This window comes from Chiloscyllium punctatum, chromosome 13 (assembly GCF_047496795.1).
Source record: "Chiloscyllium punctatum isolate Juve2018m chromosome 13, sChiPun1.3, whole genome shotgun sequence".
NCBI lineage: Eukaryota > Metazoa > Chordata > Chondrichthyes > Orectolobiformes > Hemiscylliidae > Chiloscyllium > Chiloscyllium punctatum.
This window is the reverse complement of record NC_092751.1, coordinates 70,516,345-70,539,852: the sequence shown is the minus strand read 5'-3', so window position 1 is coordinate 70,539,852 and position 23,508 is coordinate 70,516,345. Positions and strand designations below refer to the sequence as shown.

Genomic DNA, 23,508 nt, shown 5'->3' with positions numbered 1-23,508 from the left:
CAGAGAGCTCAGTGACTCTTAGTTTAAATGTGAATTCCACAAACTCATGTCCCAAGTTCAGAGGGTTTTTGTCCAGCGTATCGAATGGGAATGCTTCCTTCACCTTATACCTACCAGCCCTGTATTTCACCTTGGTTCTGTACTCTGATATCTCTTTAATCCCAGGTAAAGGAACAGCTTCCCATTTTTTAGCTGTTCCTTTATCTGTGACTATCTGCTCGCAATCAACTATTGAATGTTCTTGCCAAATACCGTCAAAATTTGCCTTCCTCCAATTTAGTATAACTTGCAAATCAAGCTCTTGGCCAAACGAACCACAGCACATTCAACCATCTCTTAAGTCAACTGGGGTAAATGCTGAGTGCAAATACAATGTGATTGTATTTGCACGTCCCTTTGCTTTGGACCCATTTGATGACTACATTCTCGTGGCTGGTTCCAGACTCTCCTCCAGGTCGAATATTTATTCAGCATCCAACAATTCAGTGTGCGTGTGTTTTCTTAAATAAACTCTCCTCTTTTTTAAATGAGGAAATAGGGTTTTGTGTGTGATGTTACTGTCAGAAGTGAGCACTTCTGAAGAAATACTTTTATATTGATCTCTCCACTGGAAGCATATCCTTCCCTCATACGATCAGCGATAATGTGCACTTTACTCAAAGACACAACCCAGCTGACATCAATCCCAGCCCAGCACAGCAGCAGCCGGCCCAAGAATCTGATTTTCTTCTCCTCTCTGATGCTGTTTCAACGTTAACTGTTGCTCCAGATACCAACTAATCTCAAACATCTATCCCTCTCTCTCTCTACACACACACATCATTCTGTCAAACCCTCTCTCTCTCCCCCCCACCCCTTCACCACACAGACAGAGAGAGCTGCTCTCTCTCGACAGACAGAAAAATAACATGAGAATTAATTTGACATATTCTTCTGCAGATTTATTCTCCTTGAGGGATTTGCTGTCTCCAACCCAGTGTGTCGGACACATTGCAATGTCTCTCAGTCCCCTCCCAGAGAGCTGCCTGTCCCATTCAGATTTTGGATTAGTGGTGCTGGAAGAGCACAGCAGTTCAGGCAGCATCTGAGGAGCAGCAAAATCAACGTTTCAGGCAAAAGCCTGGTTTTTGCCCGAATAGTCGATTTGGCTGCTCCTCAGATGCTGCCTGAACTGCTGTGCTCTTCCGGCACCACTAATCCAAAATCTGGTTTCCAGCATCTGCAGTCATTGTTTTTACCCTGTCCCATTGAGATGCTAATGTCAGGACTTGGACTTCATTAGATCTCCCTGAACATTGTCATGTTAATTCTAGCACAGGAAAGCTTGATCATTCCTTGTTTCCTTTTAAGCTTTTTACGCCTTTTTTCAGCTTTGTAAAGTATATAGTGCAGTTTGAAAACATTAAACATTGACTCCTCAGTTGCCTCGAAGATCCTCTGTCCCTAAATCTACCCCCAAACACAGAACTGGCCGGACTGTGAAGATTTTTGCGGAGGTTCTCTCTTGGGATTTTCCTTCTGTCAGTGTGACTGCCAGCTATAACTCTCTCTCTCTCCCCGTCTTTATCCGTGTCTCTTCCATCTTGCCCCACACATTACACATTACTCTGACATTGTACCAAGTCTTTAAGGAGAGTTTCACATTTAGGGTTTTAATTTCCTCTGTGGGGAGTCCTGTGTGTCAGACACTTAACATGTTTGTGTCAAATCCCAAGGTCCTGGTTACTTTAACTCCAGGCTTCAAATTTGCTTTCAAATGACAGAGCCACAGTTAACCAGAGTTAACCAGAGACCCTTAAAAATCCAGGGTGTCCCAGAGGAAATCAAACCTTGGGGTAACAAACAGACACAACTCACACGGGCCCCATGGGATGTGGCCTGTCGAATAGGCCTCAGGCTGATGTCCGCCCCTCCCCTCTGGAAGAAACTTCTGTCCAAGGGAAGGATTTCTTGTCCTGTCGTAGTTTCAAAATAGCAATTCCTGCAAGGGGTGGGTGGAGAGAGTGGGAGGGAAAAAGATTATTGGAACTGGAAAGCGGGGGAGATTTTCAAACAAATTACACAGCAAGAGCTCATTCCTTCACACACAACATCCCTTAGCAAACCCATGTGCGATCAAATTGGTAAAAAAGTTCAGGGATTTCAATCCCAGACCCATCGGGTCCTGTCGGTTTATCGAAACAGTCCTTGTTTCGATCGCATTGCCACAGGCTGTCAGAGCACAGCAGGATCTCACAGGCAGCAACATATCAGCAGCAAGATCAGCTCGATATTTCTGATGGGAGCTGCTTAAATGTTCAATATTTGTTGCAACTACAGACACTGACATAACTGTTATTTCACAATCTCAAATGCCTTTCCCTCCCTCCCTCTCTTTCTCCTGCCTCTCTCACATTTACAAGTCTCTTTCTCACTCCCAATGTCAATTTTAACACTCACACATCATTACTCTGACATTATAAAAAGTCTTCAAGAGACAGTTTGACATTTAGGGTTTAATTTCCTCTTTGGAAAGTCCTGTCTCTCAGACACTCGCTGCATGTGGGGAACGTGGGGGTTAACAAGTTTGTGTCAAATTCAAAGACCTTGGTTACTTTAACCCCAGGCTTGAGACCTGTTTAAAAATGACAGGGCCACAATCTGACATGACCCAGTTAACCAGAGGCCTGTTAAAAAAACGAGGGGCAACCACTCTTTGGGGAAATAAAGGAACACAACTGAGGTGGGGCCCCACGGAGTGCGACCTGTGGAATAGGCCTCAGGACGGTGTGCCCTCTTGGAGGATGCTCTTGTTCAAAGTTTAGCTTGCCCCAAACTCACTCTCTTTTTGGATCTTTCAAGTGAATAATAATTCCCTGGGATAAAAGAAACAGAATCAATTAAAAGACAGAGCTAGAAACTTTAGAGCAATGGCACAGCAAGATCCCAGAAATTTTCTCTCTCAGCAACATCTAAACATTAAACAAGTCAGCTGGAAGTTGATTTTTCAGGCCAGACCTTTTTGAAACCTTTACAAAATGAGGAGTTAGCTGATGAGAAGACTCACTGCCCGCAAAGGTGGCATGATGGCAATTGATGCACAGCAAGATCCCATCTGGAACAATGCAGCAGCAACCAGATCATCTGATTCCTTTCTTCTCTGCAATTCTGGTCAATTGTTAATTAGATTAGATTAATTACAATGTGGAAACAGGCCCTTCGGCCCAACAAGTCCACACCGACCCTCCGAAGAGCAACCCACCCAGACCCATTCCCCTGTATTTGCCCCTTCACCGAACACTACGGGCAATTTAGCATGGCCAATTCACCTAGCCTGTACATTATTTGCTCTAATGCCAGAAACTAACATTACTGCTGTTCCACAATCTCAAATAGCTCTCCTCTCTCTCCTCCTGTGGAAGGGGTATTGACACTCACTCTGTGGAACGGGTATGGAACAAACTCTTGGAGCTGCAGCTTGCTTAGGTCTTGGATGCTAGAACACAGAGAAGAGGAGAACACAGAACAGCACAGCACATGAACAGGTCCTTTGACCCTCCAAGCTTGCGCCAACTCATTTTCTCCTTTCTTTCTAAAACTGTCTTCACTTACAGGATCCGTATCCCTCTATTCCCTTCCTAATCATGTATTTGTCCAGGTGTTCCTGAAAGCTGCTGTCGTGTCTACTTCCACTACTTCCTCTGGCAGCACATTGCAGGTACTCACCAACCTTTGTGTGAAAAACTTATCTCTCGAATGTATTTTAAACTGCTCCCCTCCCCCGTCCCTCACACCTTGAACCTGTGACCCCCAGTAACTGTCCCCTTCAACCCTGGGAAAAAGCCTCATACTGTCCACTCTATCCATGTCATTAACAATCTGAGAAACCTTGATCAGGTCCCCCCTCAACCTCTTGCATTCCATTGAAAACAAGCGCAGTCTATCCAACCTTTCTTCACAGCTCAACTCCTCCATACCAGGCAACATCCAGGTAATCTTTTTCTGTACCCTCTCCAAAGCATCCACATCCTTCTGGTCATGTGGTGACCAGAACTGCACACAGTATCCCAAGCGTGGCCTCACTAAAGTTCTATAAAGCTGCAGCATAACTTGTCAATCCTTATCCTCAATGCCCCTTCCAATGAAGGCAAGCATGTCATCGGCCTTTTTTCACTACCTTGTCTATCTGAGCTTACATCTTCAGTGATCTGTGAACCTGCACACCCAGTTCGCTCTGCATGTCAATGCAACTCTTCAGGGTTTTGCCATTCACTATTCAATCTCCATCTGTACTTGACCTTTCAAAATGGATCACTCCCATTTGCCCGGACTAAACTCCGAGATTTCTGCCCATGCCGCCAAGTGAACTATATCCTGCTGTATCCTCTGACAATCTTCCTCAATATCTCCAATTCCACTAATCTTTGTATCATACACAAACTTACTAAATAACCAGTTCTATATCCATCTTGCCAGCCCATCCCGATACCAAGTGACTTCACCTTTTGTATGAGACTGTCATGGGGGAGATTGAAGTACATGTAGACTTTTTTCTCACGAATCATGGAGTCTTAGAGATGTACAGCATGGAAACAGACCCTTCGGTCCAACCCGTCCATGCTGACCAGATATCCCAACCCAGTCTAATCCCACCTGCCAGCACCTGGCCCATATCCCTCCAAACCCTTCCTATTCGTATACTCATCCAAATGCCTCTTAAATGTTGCAATTGTACCAGCCTCCACCACTTCCTCTGGCAGCTCATTCCATTCACTTTCTACCCATTGCGTGAAAAAGTTGCCCCTTAGGTCTCTTTTATATCTTCCCCCTCTCACCTTAAACCTATGTTCTCCAGTGCTGGAATCCCCCACCCCAGAGTTTTCTGAACCCTTTCAAGTTGCACAACATCTTCCTATCTTTCCGATAGGAAGGAGACCAGAATTGTACACATTATTCAAAAGTGGCCTAAACAATGACCTATACAGCTGCAACATAACCTCCCAACTTCTGCACTCAATACTCTGATCGATAAAGGAAAGCATACCAAACGCTTTTTCACTATCCTATCAACCTGTGAGCTATTTCAAGGAGCTATGAACGTGCACTCCAAGGACTCTTTGTTCACCAACAGTGTCTAGGATCTTACCATTAAGTGTGTAAGTCCTGCTAAGATTTGCTTTCCCAAAATGCAGCACCTCGCATTTAGATTAGATTAGATTACTTACAGTGTGGACAACAGGCCCTTCGGCCCAACAAGTCCACACCGACCCACCAAAGCGCAACCCACCCATACCCATTCTCCTACATTTACCCCTTCGCCTAACACTACGGGCAATTTAGCATGGCCAATTCACCTGACCTGCACATTTTTGGACTGTGGGAGGAAACCGGAGCACCCGGAGGAAACCCACACAGACCCGGGGAGAATGTGCAAACTCCACACAGTCAGTCGCCTGAGGCGGGAATTGAACCCGGGTCTCTGGTGCTGTGAGGCAGCAGTGCTAACCACTGTGCCACCGTGCTGCCCACAATTTGTCTAAATTCAACTCCATCTGCCACTTCTCATCCCATTGGCCCCTCTGAGCAAGACCCCATTGTACTCAGTGGTAACCTTCTTTACTGTCCACTGCACCTCCAATTTTGGGGTCACCTGCAAACTTACTAACTTATTCTTATGCTCACTTTCAAATCATTGATATAAATATATTTTCATATATAAATGATAACATATATTTTCGTCATGTCCTCAATAAACTCAATTCATTAACTGACGCATGGTGTGCCCCACACAGAGCCATGCTGTCTATCAAGCTGTATTCAGCTCGGTGGGATTTGACTGCCCAGGACCTGCTGGAGGTGTATGACAGTTTGCTGCTGGCAGGTACCAGAAGGGACTCCATGAGGAAAATCATTCTCACCCTCATCTACAAGCAGAATGGGGGGAGGAAGGAAATTAGAAATTGGGGCCAATATGAATGAAGACTACAAAATACTGTCTAAGGTCATTACCAATTGGGTCAGATCTGCTCTGAGAACAGTGATCCACCCCAACCAAACCTGTGCTGTACTGGGTGGGACCATATCATTGAGAGCCTTATGGTCCTCAGGGATACGATCACCTACATACAGGACAGGGGGGTGGACGCCTTCCTCATCAGCCTGAACAAGGAGAAGACCTTTCACAGGGTATCACACAAACCTACACGTGGGACCTACTCTCCAAAATGAACTTCGGGGAGGGAGTCTGCAATTAGATCCGACTGCTCTACACCAACAATGTTAGCGCAGTCTCAATCAACAGGTAGGAATCTGAAAGCTTCCTGATCAGATCCGGAGTCAGGTAGGGCTGCCCACTCTCTCCAGCCTTGTTTATGTGTTGTATACAACCCTTTGATGAGTCCATCAGGAAGGATGTGACCGCGAGAAGGGTGACTATTCCAGGCAGAGAAGGCCAGCAGGTCAAAGCCTCCCTGTACATGGATGACGTCACCGTTTTCTGCTGCGACCCCCTGTCAGTGCACAGACTCATGAGCATCTTGGAAGAGTTCCAACTGGCCTCGGGAGCCAAGGAAAATCCAGGCAAGATGGAGGCCATGTTCTCTGGGAACTGGGCTGACTGATTCTCCATTCCCTTCACAGTCAGGACACATTACCTGAAGGTGCTGGGGTGTGCATAAAATTTACAGAGGAGTGCAGTGAAGCAGACACACTCCCTCCCCCTTGTGGGTCTGACGCATTGCCCAAAACTACACTGTTTCAGTCACCCGAGGCATCTTCCACTTCATCAGGCAGCCTAAGATAGACCGTGTCTGCAGGGACTCCATGTACAAAACTCTGGGTAAGGTAGGGGATGGACATACCTACATCGCCCTCATCCTGATGGCCCCCTTTGTGTGCGGCTGCATCAAGCTGTGTGTAGACCCTCAGTACACAAACACCAAGTGTAACTACGTACTGAGGTTCTACCTGCCCCTGGTGTTGGGAAGGATGGGACTGGCCTCGTTGCTGTGCAATGCTCCAACAGAGTCACAGAGTCATGGAGCTGTTCCGTACGAAAACAGACTCTTCCATCCCACTGGTCCATTCAGACCAAATATCCTCAATTAATCCAGTCCCATTTACTCGCATTTCGCTAAACTCTTCCTATTCATGTATCCATCCAGGTGCCTTTTAAATGTAACTGTACAAGCATCCACCACTTCCTCTGGCAGCTCATTCCATAGACACACCACTATCTGCATGAAAAAGTTGCTCCTCAGACATCGTTCAAATCTTTCCCCTCTCCTTAAACCTACACCCCCAGTTCTGGAAACCCCCACACCAGGGAAAAGTCTTTAGCTCTTCACCCTATCCATGCCCCTCATAATTTTATAAACTTCTGTAAGGTCACCCCTCAACTTCTGATGCTCCAGGAAAAATAGCCGCAGTCTATTCAGCCTCTCCCTATAGCTCAAAACGTTCCAACCCTGGAAACCTCTTTGTAAATCTTTTCTGAACCCTTTCAAGTTTCACAGCATCCTTGCTACAGCAGGAAGACCAGAAGTGAACACAGTATTCCAAACATGGCCTAACCAATGTCCTGTACAGCCACAACATGACCTCCCAACTCCTATACTCAATGCTCTGACCAATAAAGGAAAGCATACCAAATGCCTTCTTCACTATCCTATCAACCTGCAACTCCACTATCAAGGAACTATGAACCTGCACTCCAAAGTCTCTTTGTTCAGTAACACTCCCCGGACCATTCCGTTTAGTGTATAACTCCTACCCTGATTTGCCTTCCCAAGATGCAGCACCTCACATTTATCTAAATTAAATTCCATCTGCCACTCCTCAGCCCATTGACCCATCTGTTCGAGATCCTGTTGTACTCTGACGTAAGCTTCTTCGCTATCCACTGCACCTCCAACTTTAGTATCACCCGCAACTTAGGAACTATGCCTCTTATGTTCACTTCCAAGTCATTTATGTAATTGAACCCAGCACCGATCCTTGTGGGACACTGCTTATTGATAGGCCTCCAGACTATCCACCCACACCCTCTGTCTCCTCCCTTTGAGCCAATTCTGCACCGAAATGGCTAGTTCTCCCTCTATTCCACATCATCTAACCTTGCTGACCGTCTACCATGAGGAACCTTCTCAAGTGCCTTACTGAAGTCCATATAGATCATGACCACCACTCTGCTTTCATCAATGTATTACTTTAATGGATGACTACATAAATTGATGACTGTCTTAATAGTCAAAATGTGAATTGATTTTTCTTTCTAAAATAAACACGTCACATAAGCTAAATTGTTGTGGCTCTTTTGAGACAACTATTTGAACAGTAAGCAACTAAAGATTCTCTGTAGTTTTCTTCTTGGCCTCCATAATTCACTTGTTGTTACTCCCCTTAGGTACCAGTCCCTCTTCCCTTTTAAGGAGAAAGGTGATACCGAGTTTTATGATTTGTGGCTCAGGTTGAGGTTCTGGATGTAGGTTTCCTCACTGAGATGGAAGGTTTGGTTTCAGACGTTTAGTCACCACATTAGGTAACATCATCAGTGAGCCTCCGGATGAAGCACTAGTGGTGTGGCCTGCTTTTTATTTATTTGGCTTTCCTTGGGTTGGTGGTGATGTTTCTTGTTCTCTTTCTCAGGATGGTGGATGGGGTCCAGATCCATGTGTTTGTTGATGGAGTTCCGGTTGGAGTGCTATGCTTCTGGAAATTCTCAGTGCCAGTCTCTGTTTGGCTTGTCTTGGCATGGATATGTTGTCCCAATCGAAGTGATGTCCATCTTTATCTGTGTGTGGGGATACTAGTGAGAGTGGGTCATGTCTTTTTGTGGAGAGTTGACGTTCATGTATCCTGGTGGCTCACTCTCACTGGTGTCTTCTCATGTAGATGGGGAGGAGCGCCACTTTTACTGAAACAGCACGTCCATTCTGGGACAGGGCAGGCGGAGATATGTGTGGGGATTCCTGGAGGCATGACATTCCAATCAGAGCTCTGTTGGGTGCGTCAACTTGGATTCCATTTGCCGTCCCGAGGGGGGAGCGGGCGGTCGCCGGCCCACAATAGCCTAAACGCACAAGTGGAGAGCGGGCTGTGCCACTGGTGCTTCATCTGGAGGCTGTGTTACCTAGTATGGAGGGGAGAAAATTGAGTTAATGTTTTGGTCTAGTGACCTTTCTTCAGGTTCTGAATGCTCAACCTCTTGTATCCCTGTCTGCCAAAAAAAGTTGCTACTCAGCCTAACCTCACTTTCCTGCTCCTGGCCTACAATGGAAATGTGCTGGAAAAGCACAGTAAATCAGACAGCATTTAAGCAGGCAAGTCGATATTCCAGGCAAAAGCCCTTCATCGGGAATGTGGAGGGAATGGGGGTGCAGGAAAGTAGGTGGGAAGGCGATAGGTAGATGCAGGTGGGATGCAGTAATGTTGGGTGGGGAGGGTGGACTGGATAGATGGGAAAGAAAATAGACAGGTAGGGCAGGTCAAGAGGGCAGTGTTGAGTTTGAAGGATGGATCTGTCAGGGGGGAGGAGAGAGATTTTGGAAAGCTGTAGATTACAGTATTCCCAAGTACAATTCTAACATTCTTTTAAAATTTGAGTTTTTAGCACCACTGCTTTCTCATACCAGAGCTGCACCACTTGGAGATGGGAAAAAAACACATGAATTCTTCCCTCCCTTAATCCTATTATGAGTGACCTCAGATCTAAGCAAACCAGTTACTTCCTGTTTTAATCAAAAAGTTTGTATCTATCCTATACCAAGTGCTCAATTTTATATAATCTTAAATTTACCCCCAGCTTTCATTGTTTTAAAGAAATCACCCAACAGTCTGAACTTCTCATAGCTAACTTTCAAGTCTGAATAATGTCCTTCTACCACCTCAGATCTGCAATTGCATCCTATGTATCACTGGACGTTGGAGTGCATCTGGGAAAATTAACAAGCAGTGAAATTCACAACTAATCTTGGAGGAACTGTTGGGCGAAGTTCACAGCACAGAATGAGATAAGTTAATTGTTGTTTTAAGTCTGTCCAAGAGAAAGGCTGCAGTAGTGGGTACATTGGATAATTTCTTGATTATATGTTTTTGGAGATAAGTCTCTTGATTAAACTCAAAATATAACCTAGGGCAGTGTTTGTAGAGGAATAAGACGGTGTTATTTTCTGGGTCTGTAGATTGTGAAGGAGCAAAAATGGCCTTTTGCAGTGATATGTACTTCTTGTCAGATGTGGGAGTTTAAAGAGAGTTTAAAGGTTACTGCGGATTATATCTGCCATAAATGCTGTTGGATGTGAATCTTATCAGATCAAATGAATCGGTTGGAGAGACAGATAGAAGCGATGAGGAATTTGCAAAAGCAACAGTATGTGATGGATGGCAGTTATAGAAAGGGGGGAATGTCTCAGATACAGTCACATAGATGGGTTAACTCCAGGAAGGGTAAGAGAGGTAGGCAGCTAGTGCAGGAGTCTTTTGTGGATATACCCATTTCAAACAGGTATGCTGTTTTGGAAAATGTAGGGGGTGATGGATTCTCAGGGGAATGTAGCACGAACAGCCAAGTTTCTGGTATTGAGACTGGCTCTAATGCAACGAGGGGTATGTTGGCTTCCAAGAGATCAATTGTGTTCGGGGATTCTGTAGTCAGAGGTAGAGACAGACGTTTCTGTGGCCAGCAGAGAAAAAGCAGAATGGTGTGCTGTTTCCCTGGTGCCAGGATCAAGAATGTCTCAGAGAGGGTGCAGAATGTTCTCATGGGGGAGAGGGCCAGCAGGAGGTCATTGTCCACATTGGAAGGGAAAAGGTTGAGACTCTGAAGGGAGATTACAAAGAGTTAGGCAGGAATTTAAAAAGGAGGTCCTCAAGGGTAGTAATATCTAGATTACTCCCAGTGCTATGAGCTAGTGAGGGCAGGAATAGGAGGCTAGAGCAGATGAATGCATGGCTGAGGAGCTGGTGTATGGGAGAAGGATTCACGTGTTTGGATCATTGGAATCTCTTCTGGGGTAGAAGTGACCTGTTCAGGAAGGACAGATTACACTTAAATTGGAAGGGGACTAATATACTGGCAGGGAAAGTTGCTGGAACTGCTTGGGGGGATTTAAACTACTGAGGTGGGGGGGGGGGGGATGGGGGCGAGGGGGGGGGGGGGTGATGGGGGCGAGGGGGGTGGGACCCAGGGAGATAGTGAGCAAAGAGATCGATCTGAGATGGGTACAGCTGAGAACAGAAGAGAGTCAAACAGTAGGGCAGGCAGTGACAAGGTTGGACTAATAAATTAAACTGCATTTATTTCAATGCAAGGGGCCTAACAGGGAAGGCAGATGAACTCAGGGCATGGTTAGGAACATGGGACTAGGATATCATAGCAATTACAGAAACATGGCTCAGGGATGGGCAGGACTGGCAGCTTAATGTTCCAGGATACAAATGCTTCAGGAAGGATAGAAAGGGAGGCAAGTGAGGAGGGGGAGTGGCATTTTTGATAAGGGATAGCATTTCAGCTGTGCTGAGGGAGGATATTCCCGGAAATACATCCAGGGAAGTTATTTGGGTCAAACTGAGAAATACGAAAGGGATGATCACATTATTGGGATGTGTGGGAAGCTAGAGAAGTGATTGCTGGGCCTTTTGCTGAGATATTTATATCATCGATAGTCACAGGTGAGATGCCAGAAGACTGGAGTATGGCAAACGTGGTGCCACTGTATAAGAAGGGGGGTAAAGACAAGCCAGGGAACTATAGACCAGTGAGCCTGACCTCGGTGGTGGGCAAGTTGTTGGAGGGAATCCTGAGGGACAGAATGTACATGTATTTGGAAAGGCAAGGACTGATTAGGGATAGTCAACATGGCTTTGTGCGTGGGAAATCATGTCTCACAAACTTGATTGAGTTTTTTGAAGAAGTAATAAAGAAGATTGATGAGGGCAGAGCAGTAGATGTGATCTATATGGACCTCAGTAAGGCGTTCGACAAGGTACCCCATGGGAGACTGATTAGCAAGGTTAGATCTCTTGGAATACAGGGAGAATTAGCCATTTGGATGCAGAACTGACTCAAAGGTAGAAGACAGAGGGTGGTGGTGGAGGGTTGTTTTTCAGACTGGAGGCCAGTGACCAGTGGAGTGCCATAAGGATCGATGCTGGGCCCTCTACTTTTTGTCATTTACTTAAATGATTTGGATGCGAGCAAAAGAGGTACAGTTAGTAACTTTGCAGATGACACCAAAATTGGAGGTGTAGTGGACAGCGAAGAGGGTTACCTCAGATTACAACAGGATCTGGACCAGATGGGCCAAAGGGCTGAGAAGTGGCAGATGGAGTTTAATTCAGATAAATGAGAGGTGCTGCATTTTGGGAAAGCACATCTTAGCAGGACTTATACACTTAATGGTAAAGTCCTAGGGAGTTTTGCTGAACAAAGAGACCTTGGAGTGCAGGTTCATGCGTCCTTGAAAGTGGAGTCGCAGGTAGATAGGATAATGAAGAAGGCGTTTGGTATGCTTTCCTTTATTGGTCAGAGTATTGAGTACAGGAGTTGGGAGGTCATGTTGCAGCTGTACAGGACATTGGTTAGGCCACTGTTGGAATATTGTGTGTAATTCTGGTCTCCTTCCTATCGGAAAGATGTTGTGAAACTTGAAAGGGTTCAGAAAAGATTTACAAGGATGTTGCCAGGGTTGGAGGATCTGAGCTATAGGGAGAGGCTGAACAGGCTGGGGCTGTTTTCCCTGGAGCGGAGGCTGAGGGGTGACCTTATAGAGGTTTACAAAATTATGAGGTGCATGGATAGGATAAATTGAGAAAGTCTTTTCCCTGGTTTTGAGGAGTCCAGGACTAGAGGGCATATGTTTAGGGTGAGAGGGGAAAGATATCAATGAGACTTAAGGGGCAACTTTATCACGCAGAGGGTGGTACGTGTATGGAATGAGCTGCTTGAGGATGTGGTGGAGGCTCATACAATTGCAATATTTAAGAGGCATTTAGATGGGTAAATGAATAGGAAGGGTTTGGAGGGATATGGGCCGGGTGCTGGCAGGTGGGACTAGATTGGGTTGGGATATCTGGTTCGGCATGGACGGGTTGGACTGAAGGGTCTGTTTCCATGCTGTACATCTCTATGACTCTAACTGTCTTCAACAATTCCTCAAAAAAATCAAGTCAGTGAGACAGGAATTCCCATGCACAAAGCCATATCCCGAACCAGTCCTTGCTTTTCCCAAACATGCAAGCTCTGTCTCTCTGGATTCCCTCTAACAACCTTCCCACTACTGATGTCAGACTCACCAGTCTATAGTTTAGATTAGATTAGATTACATTACAGTGTGGAAACAGGCCCTTCGGCCCAACAAGTCCACACCAACCCGCCAAAGCGCAACCCACCCATACCCCTACATCTACCCCTTACCTAACACTACGGGCAAGTTAGCATGGCCAATTCACCTGACCTGCACATCTTTGGAGTGTGGGAGGAAACCGGAGCACCCGGAGGAAACCCACGCAGACACGGGGAGAACGTGCAAACTCCACACAGTCAGTTGCCTGAGGCGGGAATTGAACCCGGGTCTCTGGCGCTGTGAGGCAGCAGTGCTAACCACTGTGCCACCGTCTCTGGATTTTCCTTCCCGTCTACATTAGCCAACCTCTGGCTCCTCACCTTTGGCTAACGATGATCCGAATATCTCAGCAAGTGGCCCAGAAATTACTTCCCTAGCTTCCCACAGAGTTCTCAGGTACACCTGATCACGTCCTGGGTGTTCATCATCCTTTTCATGATTTAAGACATCCAGCTCCTCCTCCCTCTGTAAGGTGGACATTGTTCAAGATGGCGTCATTTATTTCTCCAATTCTCTGGTTTTCATATCTTTTTCCAAAGTGAATACTGAAGCAAAATGTTAATTTATAATCTCCCCATCTCCTGAATTCCCTCTTAAATATACTTGCACTGCCTTTATACTCTTCAAGGGATTCACTCAATCCCTGTTGTCTATCCCTGACATATGCTGCCTTCTTTTTCGTGACTAAACCCTGACCTTCTCCAGTCCCCCAGCACCTAAGTTGGGAGTGCGGGTCAATTTATTAACCAGCTCCCTGGTTCTGACACTGGGCTCATGTTGTGAAAAACACAGGAGGGAGATACTTCAGAGACAAAGGAAACTCCGATTTTATTAAAACATTGACAAGTAAATGAATATTTAGAAAAAAACAGTGCAATGCATCAAGTGAAATGTGACTTGTTGTTAACTCCCCAGTTAACCCTTGCAGTCCTGACTTGGTACGTGGGGTATGAATTACAGAGAGCTGTTAATTACTGAGTGAGAGGGGAAAAGAGAGACAAAGAGTAAACACGAATCCCGGGATCCTCTCATACTTCCCTCCCCTGGGGACTGCCCTGCACTGTCAGCCCTGTAGCCCACCCTTTCTCCCCTCTCTTACTGAGCTGGGACAGAGGGTCTCGATGACCTTCTGCTCGCCCCCAGAGTGGCTTGTGCTGGTTTGGAGAGTGGTGGGTGTCGCTGGCACTGCCCTAGTCAGTCTCTTGGCTCTCCACTCACATCTCATCAGTAGTTGGAGGGTTGTGGATAAGAAGATTGCTCGCTCTCCTTTTCCTGAGTCTGTGACTGGCTGTAACTGATTCCCTTGATGATGGCCGGACCTCTAACTGAACAAACCCCAGAGATTAGGGTTCCCCAGTTATACCGGCTGGAGGTTCCCCATGTTTCCTGCCAAATCTGGATTGGATCACAGAGCTGTTGGTCCTCCTCTCGGGGCTGAATGAGTTTCCTGAGTATTCGATGAGTGTGAATGGTTTTCCAATTAAAGTCAGTGGGTGTACAATAGTTTTAAATGTCCATTATTTCTCTTCGAGGGATGCAGGTTAAGGTGTTGCTGATGGTGTGATGGCCTTCCCATTCAAGACAAACAAAGGTGTGAAATGTTCGTACAAAGGTGTAGAGTGTTCAGGATCTCTGCGTCCGAGCAAATTTTTTTTTTTATATTTCAAAAATATACTTTATTCATAAATGATTTGATGGTCTGTACATTGGATCATGCCATACATATGTCCACATTTACAAACACAGATTCGACTTTATTCTTGTCCTTTACAATCCTGTGCATTTTTTCAATCTTGTATATATACATATATTTGGCTGAGGCATCAGCAGAGCCCAAAAAAAACGTCTGTATGGGCCCCCTGTTCTTCTTTAGGCAGGCCGATCTTACACGGTGGTCTTTCCCCACCGCGCCTTGGCGGCAGCTGCCCCAAGCTTCAGCGCGTCCCTCAACACGTAGTCTTGGACCTTGGAATGTGCCAGTCTGCAACACTCGGTCGGGGTCAACTCCTTCAGCTGGAAGATCAACAGGTTTCGGACCGCCCAGAGAGCGTCCTTCACCGAGTTGATGATCCTCCAGGCGCAGTTAATGTTCGTCTCGGTGTGAGTCCCGGGGAACAGGCCGTAGAGCACGGAGTCCCGCGTCACGGCGCTGCTCGGGACGAACCTCGACAAGCACCACTGCATTCCTCTCCAGACTTCCTCTGCATAGGCACATTCCAGAAGGAGGTGTGTGACAGTCTCGTCCCCCTTGCAGCCACTTCGAGGGCAGCGTGCGGTGCGGCAGAGAGTCCGGGCATGCATAAAGGATCTCACAGGCAGAGCCCTTCTCACCACCAGCCAAGCCACGTCTTGGTGCTTGTTGGAAAGTTCTGGCGATGAGGCATTCTGCCAAATGGTTTTGACAGTCTGCTCAGGGAACCGCTCGACAGGATCCGCCCTCTCCTTTTCCCGAAGGGTCTCAAGGACGCTACGTGCTGACCACTTCCTGATGGACTTGTGGTCAAAGGTGTTTTTCCTCAAGAATTTCTCCACGAAGGACAGGTGATACGGAACGGTCCAACTACTCGGAGCGTTCCGCGGCAGCGAGGCCAGGCCCATCCTTCGCAACACCGGGGACAGGTAGAACCTCAGTACGTAGTGACACTTGGTGTTTGCGTACCGGGGATCCACGCACAGCTTGATGCAGCCACACACAAAGGTGGCCATCAGGGTGAGGGTGGCATTGGGCGTGTTTTTCCCCCATTGCACCAGTCTTTGTACATAGAGTCTCTTCGGACCCGGTCCATCTTTGATCTCCAAATGAATTGGAAGATGGCCCGGGTGACTGCGGCGGCACAGGTCCTGGGGATAGGCCAGACCTGTGCCACATATAGCAATACTGAGAGGACCTCACACCTAATGACCAGGTTTTTTCCCGCGATGGAGAGCATCCGTTGCCCCCATCTGCCTAGTTTCTGTCTCATCTTCCTGATCCGCTCCTCCCAGGTCTTGGCGCACGCCCCAGCCCCCCCGAACCAAATACCCAGCACCTTCAGGTGGTCAGGCCTGACGGTGAAGGGGATAGAGGATTGGTCGGCCCAGTTCCCGAAGAGCATGGCCTCGCTCTTGCCTCGGTTTACCTTGGCCCCCGAGGCCCGTTCGAACTGGTCGCAGATGCACACGAGTCTGTGCACGGACAGCGGATCCGAGCAGAAAACAGCGACGTCATCCATGTACAGGGAGGCCTTAACCTGCAGGCCCCCGCTGCCAGGAATAGTCACCCCTCTCAGGCTCGCATCCTTCCTGATGGATTCGGCAAATGGCTCTATGCAACACACAAACAAGGCGGGTGAGAGGGGGCATCCCTGCCTGACTCCAGATCTTACAGGGAAGCTATCTGATTCCCACCCATTGATTGAGACTGCACTGACGATGTTGGTGTAGAGCAGTCTGATCCAATTTCCGATTCCCTCCCCAAAGCCCATTTTGGAGAGGACATCCCTCATATATGTATGCGATATCCTGTCAAAGGCTTTCTCCTGGTCCAGGCTGATGAGGCAGGTGTCCACCCCCCTGTCCTGCACGTAGGCGATCGTATCCCTGAGGAGTGCGAGACTCTCAGAGATCTTCCTGCCCGGTACAGCACAGGTTTGGTCCGGGTGGATCACCGATCCCAGAGCAGACCTGACCCGGTTGGCGATGACCTTTGACAGGATTTTGTAGTCTGCATTTAACGGTGAGATCGGTCTCCAATTTCTAATTTCCTCCCTCTCCCCCTTCCGCTTGTAGACGAGGGTGATGATGCCTTTCCTCATGGATTCACTCATGGTACCTGCCCGGAGCATACTGACATACACCTCCAGCAGGTCCTGGCCGATCAAGTCCCAAAGAGCGGAATAAACCTCGACCGGTAAGCCGTCGCTTCCGGGAGTTTTATTCTTCTCGAAGGACTCGAGGGCCTTGGTCAGTTCATCCAGAGATAGCGGCTGGTCCAGCCTCTCTCGTGTTCCGTCATCTAGGACCTCCGTGATAGAGGACAGGAACGACTGGGAGGCCGCGCTGTCGGTCGGCTTCGAGTCATACAGGCTGGCGTAGAAGGATTTGCTGATCCTCATGACGTCAGCCTGAGATGACGTTACCGAGCCATCTTCTTTCTTCAGGCTGCTGAGCACCGAGCTCTCTTTGTGCACCTTCTGGAAGAAGAAACGTGAGCACGTCTCGTCCTGCTCCACCGAGCGGACCCTGGACCGGAAGATTATCCTGGAGGCCTCCGAGGCAAAGAGCGAGGCTTGCTGGCCCTTCACCTCCTTGAGGTCCTCCGTGACATCCACCCCCATCGTCTGCAGCAGGAGCAGGTTCTGCATACTTTCCTGGAGCTGGGACAGTTTTCCCCGCCTCTCTCTCGCCTCCTGGACACCTTTGAGGATAAAGAACCTCTTGATGTTCCCTTTTACCGTTTCCCACCAGTCCGCTGGAGACTCAAAGAGGGGCTTCACGGTTCTCCAACCTGCGTAATCCCTCTTGAGCTCTTCGATGTTTCCCGGGGTCAACAGCTTAGTGTTCAGTTTCCACGTTCCCTTGCCCGCCCGCTGTTCGTCCTGTAGGTGACAGTCGGCCAGCAGGAGGCAGTGGTCAGAGAAGAACACCGGCTTGCGTCCGAGCAAATGATTACAAGTTGAATGGTCGTGTAATGTTGCAAGCTGCAGAATGTCTTTGTTGTTTGCTCTGCAGGCTGGTGCTCATTGTCTTTTAGAGTGTGGTGCTAGAAAAGCACAGCAGGTCAAGCAGCATCCGAGGAGCAAGAGAGTCGATGTTTCAGGCAAAATCACTTTATCGGGAATATGTGGCTGGGGGACAGGGCCTGAGAGATGAATATGACGGTGGGAGTGGGGCTTGGGGAAGGTAGCTGGGAAGGCGATAGGTGGGTGAAGGTGAGGGCTTAATGGTGATAGGTCAGAGCAGAATAGGTGAATAGGTGGGAAGGAAGCCTTTGATAAGTTTGCATACGGTAGGCTGTTGGAGAATATGCAGAGGCGAGGGATTGTGGGTGATTTAGCAGTTTGGATGAGAAACTGGCTTTCTGAAAGAAGGCAGTGAGTGGTGGTTGATAGAAAATCTTCAGTCTGGAGTACGGTTACTAGTGGTCTGCCACTTAGATGCGGGAGTAGGTGATGGATTAGTAAATTTGCAGATGACACTAAAGTCAGTGGACTCGTGGACAGTTTGGAAGAATGTTACAGGTTGCAGGGGGACTTGGATAAACTGCAGAATTGGGCTGAGTTGGGGCAAATGGAGTTCAATGCAGCGAAATGTGAGGTGATGAGCTCTGGGAAGAATAACAGGAAGGCAGAGTACTGGAGCAATGGAAAGACTCTTGGTAGTGTGGATGTGCAGAGGGATCTTGGAGTCCATGTACATAGATCCCTGAAAGTTGCCACCCAGGTGGATAGTGCTGTGAAGAAGGCATACGGTGTGTTAGGTTTCATTGGTAGAGGGACTGAGTTCCGTAGCCGCAATACCATGCTGCAACTATACAAAACGCTAGTGCAGCCAACTTGGAATATTGTGCACAGTTCTGGTCGCCATATTTCGGAAAGGATGTGGAAGCATTAGAAAAGGTGCAGAGGAGATTTCCCAGGATGTTGTGTGGTCTGGAGAAAAGATCTTATGAGAAAAGACTGAGAGACGAGGGTCTGTTCTCATTGGAAAGGAGAAGGCGAAGAGGGGATTTGACAGAGACATACAAGACGATCAGAGGATTAGATAGGGTAGACAGTGAAAGTCTTTTTCCCAGGATGATGACGTCAGCTTGTATGAGGGGGCATAACGACAACTTGAGGGGTGATAGATTTAATACAGGTATCAGAGGCAGCATGGTATTGCGGCTACGGAACTCAGTCCTTCTACCAATGAAACCTAACACACCGTATGCCTTCTTCACAGCACTATCCACCTGGGTGGCAACTTTCAGGGATCTATGTACATGGACTCCAAGATCCCTCTGCACATCCACACTACCAAGAGTCTTTCCATTGCTCCAGTACTCTGCCTTCCTGTTATTCTTCCCAGAGCTCATCACCTCACATTTCGCTGCATTGAACTCCATTTGCCCCAACTCAGCCCAATTCTGCAGTTTATCCAAGTCCCCCTGCAACCTGCAACAGGTTCTTTACGCAGAGTGTTAAGGGCATGGAATGCCCTACCTGCCAATGTAGTTAACTCAGCCATATTAAGGAGATTTAGGGTAAGCAGGGAGGTGTGGGTGCAGGTTGTACACTTCATGCGGTGGCAGGGCAAGGTGCAGGGAGTGGAGGGTGGGTTGGTGGGGCATGGACCTCACCAGGGAGTCACGGAGTGAATGTGGAAGCAGTTTACAGATACTGTTCCCTCTGTAACTCCCTGGTTAGGTCCACGCTGCCCACCAACCCACATTCTATTCCCAGCACCTTACCTCGTCACCGCAAGAGGTGTAAAACCTGCACCCACACCTCCCTGCTCACCTCTGTCCAAGGGCCCAAAGGATCCTTCCACATCCGGCAGAGATTTTCCTACACATCCAACCACCTCATCTACTGTGTCCGTTGCACCTGATGTGGTCTCCTCTACAATGGGAGACAGAATGCTAACTTGCGGATCATTTCAGGGAACATCTCTGGGACACGCACAAAACAAACCCCACTGCTCTGTGGCTGAACAGTTCAACTCCCTCTCCCAATCTGCCAAGGACACGCAGGGCCTGGGACTCCTCCTCCGCCAAATCCAGGCTAGCCAGCACCTACAGGAAGAACACATCATCCCTCTTGGGACCCCCGACCACACGACATTAACTTCACCAATTTCCGCATCTCAGGACCAACTCTCTAACTCAGCACCACCCGCTTGAACTGTCCTACCTGTCCATCTTCTTTCCCACCTATCCACTCCACCCTCCGTTCCGATCTGTCACCCTCCCCACCACCTACCCAGCTACCTTCTCCCCAGCCCTACCACCCCCTGTTTATGTTTCAGCTCCCTTCCCACCTGCCCTGCATTCCTGATGATGGGCTTATTCCGAAACGTCAACTCTCCTGCTTCTCAGATGTTTTAGATTAGCTTCCCTACAGTGCGGAAACAGGCCCTTTGGCTCAACAAGTCCATGTCAACCGTCCGAAGAGTAACCCACCCAGACTCCTTTCCCTACTCATGCACTTAACACTACGGAAAATTTAGCATGATCAATTCACCTGACCTGCACATCTTTGGATTGTGGGAGGAAACCGGAGCACCCAGAGGAAACCCGCACAGACACGGAGAGAATGTGCAACCTCCACGCAGTCAGTCGCCTGAGGCTGGAATTGAACCCACCTCCCTGGTGCTGTGAAGCAGCATTGCTAACCACTGATCCACCATGCCACCATGTTGCCTGACCTGCTGTGCTTTTCCAGCGCCACACTTTTCGATTCTGATCGCCAGCATCTGCAACCCTCACGTTCTCCTTTATTGTATTTTAGCTGAGGCATTTGTGGGGGCTTTCCTTGATCTAACCCCTGTTCCAGATTGCTGTTCCAGGGCTTGCGTGTTGCCTAGTCTGTCTCAGCCAGAGAACTCGGTGACTCTTCGTTCAAACGTAAATTCCACAAACTAATATCCCAGGTTCAGACGGTTTTAGTCCAGGTTATCTAATGGGAAGTTTTACCCCACGTTATACCTACCAGCCCTCTATTTCACCTTGGTATGTACTCCGATTATCTCATTTTTGAGCTGTTCTTTAGCTGTTCCTTTACCTGCTAGTATCTGCTACCAATCAACTATGGAATGTTCTTGTCAAATACCATCAAAATTTGCCTTCCTCCAATTAAGTACAACTTGCAAAACAATCTCTTGGCCAAATGAACCACAGCACATTCATCCATCTTTTAGGTCTACAGGGATAGAATGCAAATTACAAAAACAATATGATTTTATTTGCATGTTCCATTGCTTTGGATCCATTTGATGACTACATTCTCATGGCCGGTTCCAGACTCCTCGAGCCAAGACATTTTATGTGTGTGTTTAATAAAATAAACACTACTATTCTTCTTCAATAAGATAAGATTCTGGTTAATCCAAGATGGAGGACAGGAAAAATCTCTGGCTGTAACAGCTGCTCCTTTTTTGAGGTATTTTGGGTGTTGGAAGTGATTTCTTCGAATTCCAGGAGCATCAATTACTGTTTTATATGTTGTTGCATTGTTTTGGAACTTGAGAAAAAAAAATCAAACAATAGCACTTTTAAAAGGGAGAAGACCAGACAAAGGAAGCACGTGGTGAGGTCAGTGCAGGGAAGAGAGGAAGAGAGAGAGAGAGAGAGAGAGAGAGACAGAGAGAGAGAGAGACAGAGAGAAATTCACAACTAATCTTGGAGGAACATGGTTGGGAGAGGTCACAGCATAGAAACAGAAGTGAATATTTAAGTCTGCAGTAGTGCATAGTGTGGGTTCTGTCTTGATTATATATTTTACTGAGATATGTCTCTTTATTAAACTTCAAATATAAGCCATAACTATTAATTTAACCTGGAGCAGTGTTTTGTAGAGGAATAAGATGGTGCAATTTTCTGGATCTGTAGATTGTGAAGGAGGAAAAATGGCCTTTAGTAGAGTGATATGCTCTTCTGGTCGGATTTGGGAGTTCACAGAGAGTTTTACCGGTTACTAAGGGTTGTATCTGCAATAAATGCCGTTAGTTGCGATTCCAATCAGATCGAATGGTTCAGTTGGAGAGACTGCTGGGTGCAATGAGGAATTTACAAGAGTAAGGGGTTGTGATGTATGGCAGTTGTAGGAAGGGGAAAGTCTCAGATACAGTCACATAGATGGGTTAACTCCAGAAAAGGTAAGAGAGGTAGGCAGCTAGTGCAAGAGTATTCTGTGGCTATCCCCATTTCAAACAAGTATGCTGTTTTGGAAAATGTAGGGGTAATGGATTCTCAGGGGAACATAGCACGAACAGCCAAGTTTCTAGTATTGAGACTGGCTCTAATGCAATGAGGGCTACATCGGGTTCCAAGAGATCAATTGTGACAGGGGATTCCCTAGTCTGAGATACAGACAGACATTTCTGTGGCCAGCAGCAAAAAATCCGAATGGTGTGTTGCTTCCCTGGTGTCAGGATCAAGGATGTCTCAGAGAGAGTGTGGAATGTTCTCAAAAGGAACATTGTACACATTGCACACATTGGAACCAACAACATCGGAAAGAAAAAGGCTGAGATTCTGAAGGGAGATTACAGAGGGTTAGGCAGGAACTTCAACGGGAGATCCTGGAGAGTAGTAATATCTGGATTACTCCCGGTAATATGAGCTAGTGAGAGCAGGAATAGGAGAGTAGATGAACGCATGGCTGAGAAGCTGGAGTATGGGAGAAGGACTCACATTTTTGGATCATTGCAAGCTGTTTTGGGGCAGAAGTGACCTGCACAAGAAGGACAGATTGCAACTAAATTGGAAGGGGACTAACATACTGGGAGATTTGCTAGTGCTGCTCTGGAGGATTTAAACTAGTAAGGTGGTGGGGTGGGACACAGGGAGATAGTGAGGAAAGAGGTCAATCTGAGACTGGTACAGTTGAGAACAGAAGTGAGTCAAACAATCAGGGCAGGCAGGGACAAAGCAGGGTACAAGGGAGAACTGATAAATTAAACTGCATTTATTTCAATGCAAGGCGCCTAACAGGGAAGGCAGATGAACTCAGGCCATGATTAGGAACATGGGACTGGGATATCATAGCAATTACAGAAACATGGCTCAGGGATGGGCAGGACTGGCAGCTTAATGTTCCAGGATCCAAATGCTACAGGAAGGACAGAAAGGGAGGCAAGAGAGGTGGGGGGTGTGTGGCATTTTTGATAAGAGATAGCATTACAGCTGTACTGAGGGAGGATATTCCCAGAAATACATCCAGGGAAGTTATTTGGGTGGAACTGAGAAATAAGAAAGGGATGATCACCTTATTGGGATTGTATTACAGAACCCCTAATAGTCAGAGGGAAATTTAGAAACAAATGTGGAAGGAGATCTCAGTTATCTGTAAGAATAATAGGATGGATATGGTAGGGGATTTTAACTTTCCAAGCATAGACTGAGACTGCCATAGTGTTAAGGGTTTAGATGGATAGGAATTTGTTAAGAGTGTACAAGAAAATTTTCTGATTCAGTACGTGGATGTCCCCTGGGCCGGATGGGATC

General features: G+C 47.2%; 1 long non-coding RNA gene across 1 annotated transcript in view; it reads right to left on the bottom strand.

Annotated features, from left to right (window-relative positions):
- Positions 1 to 2,088, bottom strand: part of LOC140484550 (uncharacterized) — a 37,078-nt gene extending 34,990 nt beyond the window's left edge. Inside the window, exon 1 of the long non-coding RNA XR_011962289.1 lies at positions 1,858 to 2,088. This is a non-coding gene — a long non-coding RNA (uncharacterized lncRNA). The remainder of the gene's footprint in view (positions 1 to 1,857) is intronic.
- Positions 2,089 to 23,508: the final 21,420 nt, after the last annotated feature.